This window comes from Ornithorhynchus anatinus, chromosome 17, assembly GCF_004115215.2.
Source record: "Ornithorhynchus anatinus isolate Pmale09 chromosome 17, mOrnAna1.pri.v4, whole genome shotgun sequence".
Taxonomy (NCBI): Eukaryota; Metazoa; Chordata; class Mammalia; order Monotremata; family Ornithorhynchidae; genus Ornithorhynchus; species Ornithorhynchus anatinus.
In genome coordinates, this window is record NC_041744.1 from 32,208 (window position 1) to 45,222 (window position 13,015).

A 13,015-nucleotide genomic window follows, 5' to 3' on the forward strand; every position below is an offset into this window, starting at 1 on the left:
CTGACTGCTTCCCCTGTTCTGGCTTAGCCCCCTTTCCCAAGCCAAAGACACTAAGAATTATCAGGGTTTGTTTGGTGTCACTGGCCATGGGGAAACTTGGAACAGGGTAGCAGGACACCAGGCAGTTCTGCTTCCAGGTCACAAACACAGACAGACATGGAAGCCAGATCAGTGGAGATGGAGGTACCAGGCTTCCAGGTATACAGGAGAATGAGACTTGCAGGACAGGGTGTTTCTAACCCCTCCATCCAAGTTCCATAACTATCCTGTTCCCCACATCCCTGGATTTCCCCCGCTCCCCATCAGGCATGCACCATTTCCCAAGACCTAAGAGGGATTTCAGTTGGGAATATGAGAATCCCTTTTCCAGAACATTCTCAACCTCCTGTCGCTGAGAATCATCAGAAATGGGCTGACAGCTGAAAACATTAAAGACATAATGCCATTGCTATTAAGAATGAGAGTGGAATTTATCTTCATATTTAATAAAAAACTCAGGGTGATTGTGTTTTGTCCATAGAAGAACACGTAGAGGGTGACCAGGGCAATGATTCTCTTTGCTGTTCTGATGTTTGGCATTGCCTTGGGGGAGCATCCGGGCTCGTGGAAGTGTAGGACCTGCCGGTGGTGTCTGTACAGGACAAATACCATGTAGCTGCTGGCCACGCTCATGAGTCCCACGAAGAACATATCACGGAGGGAGAGGACCACTGCATTGAACAAGTTTGTGCCTGCACTGATAATGATGGAAGAGCAGTATTTCAGGAGGAAGAGCCTATTGATGCTGGTGCTGTTACCAGGTCCCATGACTACCATCAGTGCAGTCATGTCAAACAGCAGATTGAGGATCCAGAAGAAGAAGCAGGAGGGGAGAATGCACTTGGGAAATTGGGTTTTGATTCCTGCCCACTGGGAGATGCTAGGACTGAGAATGATGGTCTGGAAGATGCTCAGGAGGCAGGTGGTGCAGATGATAAGACTCTGGGATACTCGATAAATGTGTAAGAGGATTTTACAACCAACCTCATCCAGGAAATTTTTCCACCCCCTAGCAGACAGGATGTCGGGAATCCCCCAGCTGAGAAGGGCCATGGTGTTGGCCAGGGCTAGATGGGCTAGGACCAGGACCCGAGGATTAAGTTGTTGGGTGGTGGAGACCATGTGTGCATAAATCAGGAAGATGAACACATTCCCTGATACCCCAGAGACAATGTGTAACAGAAAGAGTATCTCATACACAAGCTCACTGGTATCCATTCTCTTTGCTCTGCTGTATCAAAAGAGATCTCCAGTAGTACAACCTGGGGAATGAGAGAACTAGAGAGAGACAAATATATTCATTCATTCATTCATCCTATAGTATTTATTGAGCGCTTACTATGTGCAGAGCACTGTACTAAGCGCTTGGAATGTACAAGTCGGCAACAGATAGAGTCCCTGTTCTTGGACGGGCTTACAGTCTAATTGGGGGAGACAGACAAAAACAATGGCAATAAATAGAATCGGGGGAAGAACATCTCATTAAAACAATAGCAAATAAATAAAATCAAGGTGATGTATATCTCATTAACAAAATAAATAGGGTAATGAAGATATATACAGTTGAGCGGACAAGTACAGTGCTGAGGGGATGGGACGGGAGAGGGGGAGGAGCAGAGGGAAAGGGGGGAGAAGAGGGTTTAGCTGTGGAGAGGTGAAGGGGGGTAGAGGGAGCAGAGGGAAAAGGGGAGCTCAGTCTGGGAAGGCCTCTTGGAGGAGGTGAGCTTTAAGTAAGGTTTTGAAGAGGGGAAGAGAATTAGTTTGGCAGAGGTGAGGAGGGAGGGCATTCCAGAACCATGGGAGGATGTGGCCCAGGGGTCAACGGCGGGATAAGTGAGAACGGGGGACGGTGAGGAGGTGGGCAGCAGAGGAGCGGAGCGTGTGGGGTGGGCAGTAGAAAGAGAGAAGGGAGGAGAGGTAGGAAGGGGCAAGGTGATGGGGAGCCTTGAGGCCTACAGTGAGAAGTTTTTGTTTTGTGCAGAGGTTGATGGGCAACCACTGGAGGTTTTTGAGAAGGGGAGTAACATGCCCAGAGCGTTTCTCCAGGAAGATGAGCCAGGCAGCAGAGTAAAGAATAGACTGGAGTGGGGCGAGAGAGGAAGAAGGGAGATCAGAGAGCAGGCTGACACAGTAATCTAGCCGGGATATGACAAGATCCTGTAGCAGTAAGACAGACATTTGGGTGGAGAGGAAAGGGCGGATCTTGGCGATATTATATTATATTAAAGGTCACCAGTGACCACTTTCTTGCCAAATCCAGTGGCTCTTACTCCATCCTAATCTTCCTCGACCTCTCAGCTGTCTTTGTCACTGTGGAGCATCCTCCTCTCCTCAACATGTTATCCAACCTTAGCTTCATTGTGGAAACAGTATGACCTAGAGGAAATATACCGGACCTTGGAGTCAGAGGACATGGGTTGCAATCTTGGCGATGTCAACTGTCTGCTGTAGGATCTTGGGGGAAGCACTTAACTTTTCTATGCCTCAGGTTGATTATCTGTAAAATGGGGATTAAATACCTCTTTTCCCTCCAACCTAAATTGTGAGCCCCATGTGGTACAGAGGTAATATATTATATTATATTATAGTACAGAGGTACTATATATACAGAGGTCCAATCTGATTAATTTGTATCTACCTTAGCACTCAGAACTGAGATTGACTCATAACAAGTGAATAACAAATATCATAGCAATAATAACAATGAAAGAAGAAGAGGCTAAGAATAAAAATAAGAGTTAGAATGATATTAACAAATAGGTAATAAGCCTTTCCCAGGATGAGAACCTGGGTTCCAGTTCAGGTGGAACTGATCCTTTGCCTCAGGATCTGGAGGAATCTGGTGACTTCCTAGAATTCGAGTTTCCACAAGGATTTCTCCCATTCCTATCTCACCTACCCAAATCTCTCTCCTCCATGAGAATCTCGGATTTCCTGCTCCCTCCATGTCATTTCCACACATATTCCCACTGAGGTCTCAAGCTCAAAATGTCCAAAACTGAACTCCTCATCTTCCCTCCCATAGTCTCTTCTTCACCTAACTTTCCCATCACATTTGCCAACACTGCCATCTCACCCCAACCTTTAGTATCATCCTTGACTCCTAGCTCTCTTTATTCTCATATTCAGTCTGCAGCTAAATCCCATTGTATTTTCCTTCATAATATTTTCTGGATCAACTGCTTCCTAACCATCACAGTGACCACCATCCTGGTGCAGGCACTTGTCATACTCTAATTACTATGTGGACACCCTACCCCTATGGATGTCATTTCTGATGACAGGAGAGTTTCCATTGGCATGATTCTGAGTCACAGTGTCAGCATCAGAAATCAAGGCAATACTGTGGGCCACGAAAAACTGGAATGTAGTCGATCTCCTAAACACTAAAGCTATTCCCACTGCAACACAGTTGTGCTGGGAAAGAGGGAGTCAGAGAAGCATGGCCAGCAGCAGAATACCTAAACGACTGTTTCCTGGAATGCTGCAATTGAAAATGGAAATCAAGGAGAGTAGAGGAGACCATTTTAAGTGCATGCTGAATCAAAGGCTCAGGCCATGCTAAATCCCAGCTAGGAATCAAAAGCTCTACAGAGACGAGCATGATGCAATGTGATCAGGAAGGTGGTGTTGCAGCCGGAACTCTGTTAGGATTGTGAAAGTAAGAGGCAAAGGAGAAACAGCTCAGATGTTGCAAACTACAAAGACAGAACAATAAGGGGCAGTCTTGCCGACATACTCTAGCATGATGATTTATTTCTTTTGTACTCTTTCAAACAGTTCAGTCTCAATCAAGTGCTCAACTTTATTACACTGTACTCTCCCAGCTGCTTAGTAAAGTCCTCTGCACACAGTAATCCCTCAATGAATACCACTGATGGACTGATTGCATGCATAATGCAGCCAGGATTGTGCCTGTTCCCTTAGATTTTTCATACTCACACAGCAGTGAACTAATAACACCATCACTTACATCTTCTTCAAATTCCAAGGACAAGATTCTGTGTGTGTGTGTGTGTGTGTGCGTGCACACATGCGTACACGTTACATCTGGTGGCAGGGAGACCAGTGAGGAGATTGTTAGAGTATACCCGTCCTCACTAGTCTTTCTTCTTCCACGCTCTTCCCACTACTGTCCAGACTTCACTCTGTTGCCTGGATCACCTTTCTAAAATGCCATTTTGTCTTACCCGCACTGCTTGTGTATTCAACCTGGGAGGGCAGCTCTTGGACAGGAAGACTATTTCAGGACAAGACTGAGGCAGCATTTATAAGAAACTTTCCTCAACTCTCCACTCCCTCAAGGAATGATTAGTGTGTGTGTGAGTGGAGGAAGGGGAGATGGAAGGTGTCAGTTTGTGACTCGTTGAGCTCTAATCCACTCTGACACTCAGACTGGGACCTCTCTGGAAATTCTCAAACTCCCCTCTCTCTTGGCTACCAGTCTGGAAAAAGATGAGCCCAGGTCTCTCGCCGCTATTATCTGTCACCAATTATCACATCAGAGGTGCCCGTGGGAGGACACTGCACCATCAGTGCTATACCTGCACTTCTTTCTTCCCCCACTACCTGTCCCTCCCCCTTCATGCTCCCTTTCCCTCTCCTACGCTTTCTCTCTTTCCCTCCCCTCCTTCACACCCTCTCCCTGAATTAGGTTTGGCCCTCAGCTCTTGTACCTGAAAAGAAAGGCATTGTGGGACTTGTACAACATGAATTCCAGATAAGTGGATTTTAGAAGATCCAGGAACCGAGTTCCCAGTTGATATAAGGAACTAGGGTAAATAATAATAATAATGTTGGCATTTGTTAAGCACTTACTATGTGCTGAGTACTGTTCTAAGCACTGGGATAGACACAGGGGAATCAGGTTATCCCACGTGGGGCTCACACTCTTAATCCCCATTTTACAGATGAGGTAACTGAGGCACTGAGAAGTGAAGGGACTTGCCCAAAGTCACACAGCTGACAAGTGGCCGAGCCGGGATTCGAACCCATGGCATCTGACTCCAAAGCTCGTGCTCTTTCCACTGAGCCATGCTGCTTCTCTAAATGAGAGCAGAGAATATTTGGTGTCAGGATTTGGTTGATTTTCATTTTGACCACAAAGTATTTTATGTTTACTATAGTCTTGTGAGCTTTTTGTTTTTTTGAATTTGTCATTTTAAGTGCACTATGGGGCACTGTGATAGTCATCCCAGCATTTCAGTAAAGCTTTAAAGGAGGGGAGATCTGTGGTCTGCTGGATGTGAACCGGGAGGTAGCTTTCAGGGGGAGAGAGGGCATGAGCAAGAGGTCTGTGGCAGGAGAGATGAGAATGAAGTACAGTGACTAGGTTGCCTTGAGAGGAAAGAAAAATGCAAGCTGGTATGGAGTGTGAGAAGAGTATGGATAGAAAAGCAAAGTCATCTAGTGGATAGAGCATGAGCCTAGGAGTTGGAAAGACCTGGGTTCGAGCCTCTACTCTGCTACTTGTCTGCAGTGTGAACTTGGGCATGCCACTTCACATCTCTTCACCTGTTATCCTACCTAGAAAATCGAAATTAATGATAATAATAATAATGATGGTACTTGTTAAACACTTACTATGTGTCAAGCACTATTTTTAGCCCTGGAAAGAAACAAGATAATCAGGTTGTCCCACTTGGGACTCACAGTCTTAATCCCCATTTTGCAGAGGAGGTAACCGAGGAACCAAGAAGTGCAATGATTTGCCCAAAGTCATGCAGCTGATAAGTGGCAGAGCCCTGATTAATACCCATGAGCCCTGACTACCAAGTTGATGCTCTTTCCACTAAGCCGTGCTGCTTCTCATAAATCGATAGCTGAGGGGGAGAGAATAGAGAGCTGAGGGGCAGAGGGGCTGAGGAACAGGGGGACAGAGACATAAGGGGCATAGTGATGAGGGTAGAGAGCAGATACCCTCGGAGAGGCAAAGGGAGAAGAGAGTTGAAGGGTAGGGGGTAATGATAATGATGATAATAACTGAGATTGTGAATACCATGTTACAGGCACAGGGACTGTGTCTGACCTGATTACCTTGTATCTACCTTAGTACTTAGAATAATGTTTGAGAGACAGTTGCTAACAAATACTACCATGATTACAACAGGTAGGATGAAACAAAAAAGAACGAACTGGTGGATTACCTTAAAGCTACTGGTGAGGCTCTTTTTGACATAGAGAGGAATGAGTAACCATTAGGAGTTTTTGTCTTCTCAAGACGAAGGGACCTCATCAGAATTTAGGAGGGAGTCATGGTAAACTGGCCGCGACCTGAAAGGTCCTTGTCCGCTGGAGCAATGAGCCACCTTAAGACTGGCGCTCTGTAGCTGCCACTGTGCAAATAAGCTTCTCAAGTGCAGGAACCTGTAGAATATTTGGAGAAATTGAGTCTCCTAAGATTACAGATACTTGGAAAACTTTCCAATCTTAATCCTATTATCCTGATTTCTAACATCATTACTTATAGTTATTCTTAATCCATCATTATCCTTCTTTGTCTCTGTCTAGCCTCTGTCCTTGTCATTGAATTCCAGAGGAATGAGCATGGAATTGTAAAAATGGAGAACAGTGATGCAGACCCAGGTCTGCCTCTGGCCTTGAGCTGGTCACTTTGCTTCTATGGACTTTAGTTTCCTAACCAGTAAAATGGAGATGTGATGCCTGCTATCCCTCCCTCTTAGGCTGTACACATTTGTACCTATTTTATATAACTATTTATCAAGCATTAACCTATGTACATGGTAACATTCCTTTTTATTTCTATCTGTAATATACTTTATTATCTGCCCCATCACTCTCCATGCCTCCCCCCACCCCAGCTTGGCTTATAATTCCCTGAGGGTATGGATCATGTCTTTTGAACTCTCCTGAATGCTTAGTACACTACTCTACACAAAGTAAGTATTCAGAAATACTGTTGATGGATTAGACTGTAATTGTTTATATTTATCCCAGCACTTAGTTCAATAGGTACTTAAAAAAGACGAATGGCAACGAGTGAACATCAAAAATGAGGCCCTCCTAAGCTCATAGTACATGCTTAGCACTCAGAAGGCAATTAATAAATTTGTTTAAAACTACTATTACAGAGAAAACTCTGATCATGTATAGTAGGAAACAAGTACAGCGTGGCTCAGTGGAAAGAGCACGGGCTTTGGAGTCAGAGGTCATGGGTTCGAATCCCAGCTCGGCCACTTGTCAGCTGTTTGACTTTGGGCAAGTCACTTAACTTCTCGGTGTCTCAGTTCCCTCATCTGTAATATGGGGATTAAGACTGTGAGCCCCACGTGGGACAACCTGATTCCCCTGTGTCTACCCCAGTGCTTAGAACAGTGCTTGGCACATAGTAAGCACTTAACAAATACCAACATTATTATTACAATATCTCTACTATGAATCCTTTTAATCATCAGTCTTCATCTTCATCAGCAACCTCACCATCGATGCCAACATCATTATTAACTTCATCATCTCTCCCTCAAGAGGCCCTTCCAACCCTATTCTCCCTCCCACTTGGCATCACCTAGGCTGTAGCCTTACAGCACTTTGATACCCCAGGCCCAGCCCCACAGTGTTATGTCCATCTCTTAAACTTTGGCATTTCCCCTTTTTGTACTTTCTTTTAATGCCTGCCTCCCCTCTAGACTGCAGTTCTTGTTGGTTAAGGATCATGTCTATCAACTCTCTTGTACTGTACTCTGACACAGACTAGAGTTAAAAGGGAGATCCCAGATCTCATGGGGATTATAATCTGCTATTTTTATTTTTATGGTGGTCTCTCTGGTTAGATAGTTGGGCTGATATGTACCTTTTTGCTTTTCTATACTTTCCAAGTTTCTAGTCCAGTACAGTGCACTAAGAGCTCGTTAAATGATGCTCTCACTTCTATTACTATTACACTATAATTACTAATGTGACAACTATTTCTAATAATAGTAAATGATAAGGACAAAGATGACAAAAATAACAAGAATAATGAGAAAGGTAGTAGAGTTGTCCTTTGGTTCAAAGACATTTTTTATGGTATTAGCTAAGCATTTACTATAGGCCAGGCACTGTACTAAGCACCCAGGCACTGTACTAAGAACTGGGGTTCACACAAGTTACTCAGGTTGGACACAGTCTCTGCCAAACGTGGAGCTCGTAGCCTGAAAGCCCATTTTGTAGCTGAGGTAACTGAGGCTCAGAGAAGTAAAGTCACTACCCCAAGGTTTTCCAGAATGTCTGTTTATTGTTACATTGTTCTCTCCCACGTGCTTAGTACTGTGATCTGCACCCAGTAAGCACTCAATATATACGCTTGAATGAATGGATGAAAATGACAGAACAAGGATTAGAACAAAGGGCCTTCTGACTCCAAGCCCTGTACTCTACCCACTAGACCATACTCCTTCCCATTTCCACCTCTGGTGGTGAAATTTTATCTAGGATTGTGTTGTTGCGAGTGAATTTCTTCCATAATCGCCCCCCGTGTGCATAAAAACTCAGTCATGCACATTATATGGTTCTTTACCATTTTGATGAGCATTGGTCAGACACCAGTCATGGGGAAGCATGGTCTGTCCAGCAAGACATGTGCATGAATTTGTATTTGCAGTAGTGGGCATGGTTTGCATGAGGTATTAACTCTCCCTGGCCTGGCCTAGTCCTTGTATGCAAAGCCATGCATCATGGAAATGCTGGAAGACCATGAGAACCTTGAACTTACCCCCAGTGTTTCTGACTGTTTCCCTCTTCTGGGTTATCCCTCTTCCCCAAACCAATGACTCAGAATTATCAGGCATTGTGTGGTGTCACTGGCCATGTGGAAACTTGGAACAGGGTACCAGGACACCAGGCAGTTCTGCTTCCAGGTCACAAACACAGACAGACATGGAAGCCAGATCAGTGGAGATGGAGGTACCAGGCTTCCAGGTATACAGGAGAATGAGACTTGCAGGACAGGGTGTTTCTAACCCCTCCATCCAAGTTCCATAACTATCCTGTTCCCCACATCCCTGGATTTCCCCCGCTCCCCATCAGGCATGCACCATTTCCCAAGACCCTAAGAGGGATTTCAGTTGGGAATATGAGAATCTCTTTTCCAGAACATTCTCAACCTCCTGTCACTGAGAATCATCAGAAATGGGCTGACAGCTGAAAACATTAAAGACATAATGCTGTTGCTATTAAGAATGAGAGTGGAATTTATCTTAATATTTAATAAAAAACTTAGGGTGATTGTGTTTTGTCCATAGAAGAACACGTAGAGGGTGACCAGGGCAATGATTCTCTTTGCTGCTCTGACCTCGGGCATTGCCTTGGGGGAGCATCCAGCCCTGTGGATGTGTTGGACCTGCCGGTGGTGTCTCTTCAGGACAAATATCACGTAGCCACTGGCCATGCTCATGAGTCCCACGAAGAATATATCGCGGAGGGAGAGCACCACTGCAAACACCAGGGTTGAGACTGCACTGGTCATGATGGAGCAGTATTTCAGGAGGATGACCCTATTTATACTGGTGCTGTTACGAGGTCCCATCGTGTCCATCGGTGTAGTCACATCAAAGAGCAGATTGAGGATCCAGAAGAAGAGGCAGGAGGGGAGGATGTACTTGGGGAATTGGGTTTTGACTCCTGCCCACTGGGTGGTGCCAGGACTGATGGTGACAGCCTGGAAGACGCTCAGGAGGCAGGTGGTGCAGATGGCAAGACCCGTGCCACCCGATAAATGTATAAGAGGATTTTACAACCAACGTCATCCAGGAAATTGTTCATCCCCCAAGCAAACAGGATGTCAGGGATCCCTCGGCTGAGAAGGGCCATGGTGTTGGCCAGGGCCAGGTGGGCTAGGATCAGGTCCCGAGGATTCAGCTGGTGGGTGGTGGAGACCACGTATGCATACACCAGGAGGAGGAACACATTCCCTGAGACCCCAAAGACAATTTGTAACAGAAAGAGAATCCCAAAGGCATGTTCGTTAGCATCCATTCTCTTCACCCGGCTGTTTCAGAAGAGATCTTCAGTAGTACAATCTGGGAAATGAGAGAACTAGAGAGAAACAAATATACGCATTGAGAGATAGAGTCAGAGAGTGTCAAGAGTCAGAGGAAAGGACAGAAACACAAAAAGTCACAGAGAGAGAGGAGGTGAGGGAGAGAGAGTGGCAGAAGGAGTGACAGAAATCAAACCATCAATCAGTGGTATTTATTGATCATTCCCTCTGTGTAGACCACTGTTTTAAGTGCTTTGGAGAATATTCATTCAATATTCATTCAATAATATTTATTGAGCGCTTACTATGTGCAGAGCACTGTACTAAGCGCTTGGAATGTACAAATCAGCAACAGATAGAGACAGTCCCTGCCCTCTGACAGGCTAACAGTCTAATCGGGGGAGACAGGCAGACAAGAACAATGGCAATAAATAGAGTCAAGGGGAAGAACATCTCATAAAAACAATGGGAAATAAATAGAATCAGGGTGATGTACATATCATTAAACAAAATAAACAAAATAAAAGAATACAGTACAACACAATTAGGAGACACAGTCCCTGCCACTTATCAACCTTACTGTCTAGAGGGTAGGAAACAGATATATGTAGACAATGTGGGCAACGAACCTGCTACCTCTCACATGCCAAGTGAGAGTTCTGCCACTTCAGTTTATTCCCCTCAGAGAGTCAACAGAGAGACGGAGGAAGAGAGAGGTAGAATTGGTGAATTAGATGGAGATGGTAAGGCAGTGAAAGCAAGTCAGAAAGAGACAGTGTGAGTCAAAGAGAGACAGAAAAAGCTCTAGATAGATAGAGACAAGTCAAGGAGGGAAAGGCGGATGGAGAGTAAGAGTTAGAGAGGCACAGAAATCAATCCCTCATTGGCATTCTATGAGCAGTTACTGTGTTCAGACCACTGTAATAAGTGTTTGGGAGGGTAAAATGAAACAGTTGATAGAATGATTCCCTGCCCACGATGAGCATACCGTCCAGGGGGAAGACATACATTAGGGTTTTCATATATGACAAAGCTCATCTTCCCACCCAAAACCCTGTCCTCTCTTGACTTTCCCATCACTGAAGAAACTCTCCATCCTCTCCATCTCACAGACCCCTAACCTTAGCATTATCCTTGACTCCTCTCTCTCTCTTTCAACACACTTATACTAACCTTCACCAGATCCTATCAGTCACACCTTCACAACATAGCTCACATTTGCCCTTTCCTCTCTATCCAAACTGTTACCACGTTAATAGAATCACTCACCCTATCCCACTTAGATTACTGCATCAGCTTCCTTGCTGACCTCCCAACCTCCTGTCTCTCTCCCCTCCAGTTCACACTTCACTCCACTCCCCGGTCAACTTTCTCCAAAAATGTTCAGGACATTTCACCCCCCTCCTTCCTTCTCAAAAATCTCCAGTGGTTGCCCAGCCACTTCCAATATAAAAACTCCTCACCGTTGGCTTTAAAACACTCCATCACCTTCAACCCTCCAACCTCACCTTGCTTCTCTCCTTCTACAACCCAGCTCACACACTTCACACCTCTACTGCTAACCTTCCCATGGTGCCCCTAAACCTGCCTCTCTCATCACTGCTGACCCTTGGCCCACATCCAGCCCTGGGCCTGGAACACCCTCCCTCCTCATATCCAACAGTCAATTACTCTCCCTCATTTCAAAGCCTTACTGAAGGCATATCTCCTTCAAGAGGCCTTCCCAAAAGAAGCCCCATTTTTCCTTATCTTCCATTCCCTTCTGCATCATCCTGACTTGCTTCACTTCCTCTTCACCTTCCCCATCAGCCCGACAGCACTTCTGTATATATCTGTAATTTCATCTGTTTGTAGTGATGTCTGTCTCCACACCTCTAAACCAAGAGCTCACTGTGGGCAGGGGGTATCACTGTTTACTGTTGTATTTTATTTCTCAAGCACTTAGTATAGTGTTCTACACACAGTAAGTGCTTAATAAATACGATTGAATGAATATGAGTAAATAAGTTATGAATATGTACAGAAAAAGACAGAAACACAGTATGACAGAGGGAAACAAAGAAAAAATCAGTTGTCAGACAGAGGCACAGGGAAAAAGACAGACAGAGATGGAGGGACAAAGGCCAAAAGTCAGAAAAATATATGTATCCCTCAACTATATTTACATACTTACATATAGAAAGAGAGATACAGAAGGACAGATAGAGACAGATGGAGAGACAGAAAATGACAGAGAGAAACAAAGAAGTGGAGAGAATGAGAGTGAGACAGGTAGAGCGAGACGGAGAATGCAGAGAGAGGAAGAGAGAAACAGAAACAATGATTAATTCATTTGGATGCTCAGTTAAATTCAGGACTACTTTCAATATGGACCCAAGACAAGCATATTTCCCTGTGGGCAGGTTACACAAGCCACCCAGAAGGTTTTCAGGTCCCACTTTGTTCCAATTCAGTCTCAACCCCCAGATAATGCTGAGAACCTGCCTCCAATTCAGCAAGACAGGACTGGAACTCTTCAGGTTGGACTGAGGCAGGATGAAGCAGGATTCCCATGGCAACCTTGAGAAAATTTAAAGGAGATGAGGGAAGAAGCCTGGAATACCCTGTGACCCATCACCCAGGGACAGGTTCATTTGGGAATCGGCATGGCGAGACAGCGAAGGTGAGACCAAGGATGGAAAGGCTGAGTTTTATAAAAAATTCATTCCATGAGGTGAATTGAATTATTTGATTATTCTGAACACAGCCTATTTGAATTATTTGATTATTTTAAATGGGATAAATTGAATTATTTGATTATATTAGAGCTTCTCTATAGAATGAATATTCTTATGTGTTTCTTTCATGTGGTAAAACACCCAGGTCTGACCCAGCAGAAATTCAATGATGGTTTGTTCACGCACGATGATGTGGCTAGCTGCCACCCATGATCACTTCCCATGTGGGAGGATTCCACTTATGCTTTACTCACTCATGGCAAAGTGCCTGGCTTCCAGTCCC

General features: G+C 44.8%; 2 pseudogenes; both read right to left on the bottom strand.

Moving 5' to 3' along the window:
* On the bottom strand, positions 823 to 1,257 carry ORNANAV1R-PS3918 (vomeronasal 1 receptor ornAnaV1R-ps3918 pseudogene; annotated as a pseudogene).
* On the bottom strand, positions 9,098 to 10,011 carry LOC120637960 (annotated as a pseudogene).
* Positions 10,012 to 13,015: the final 3,004 nt, after the last annotated feature.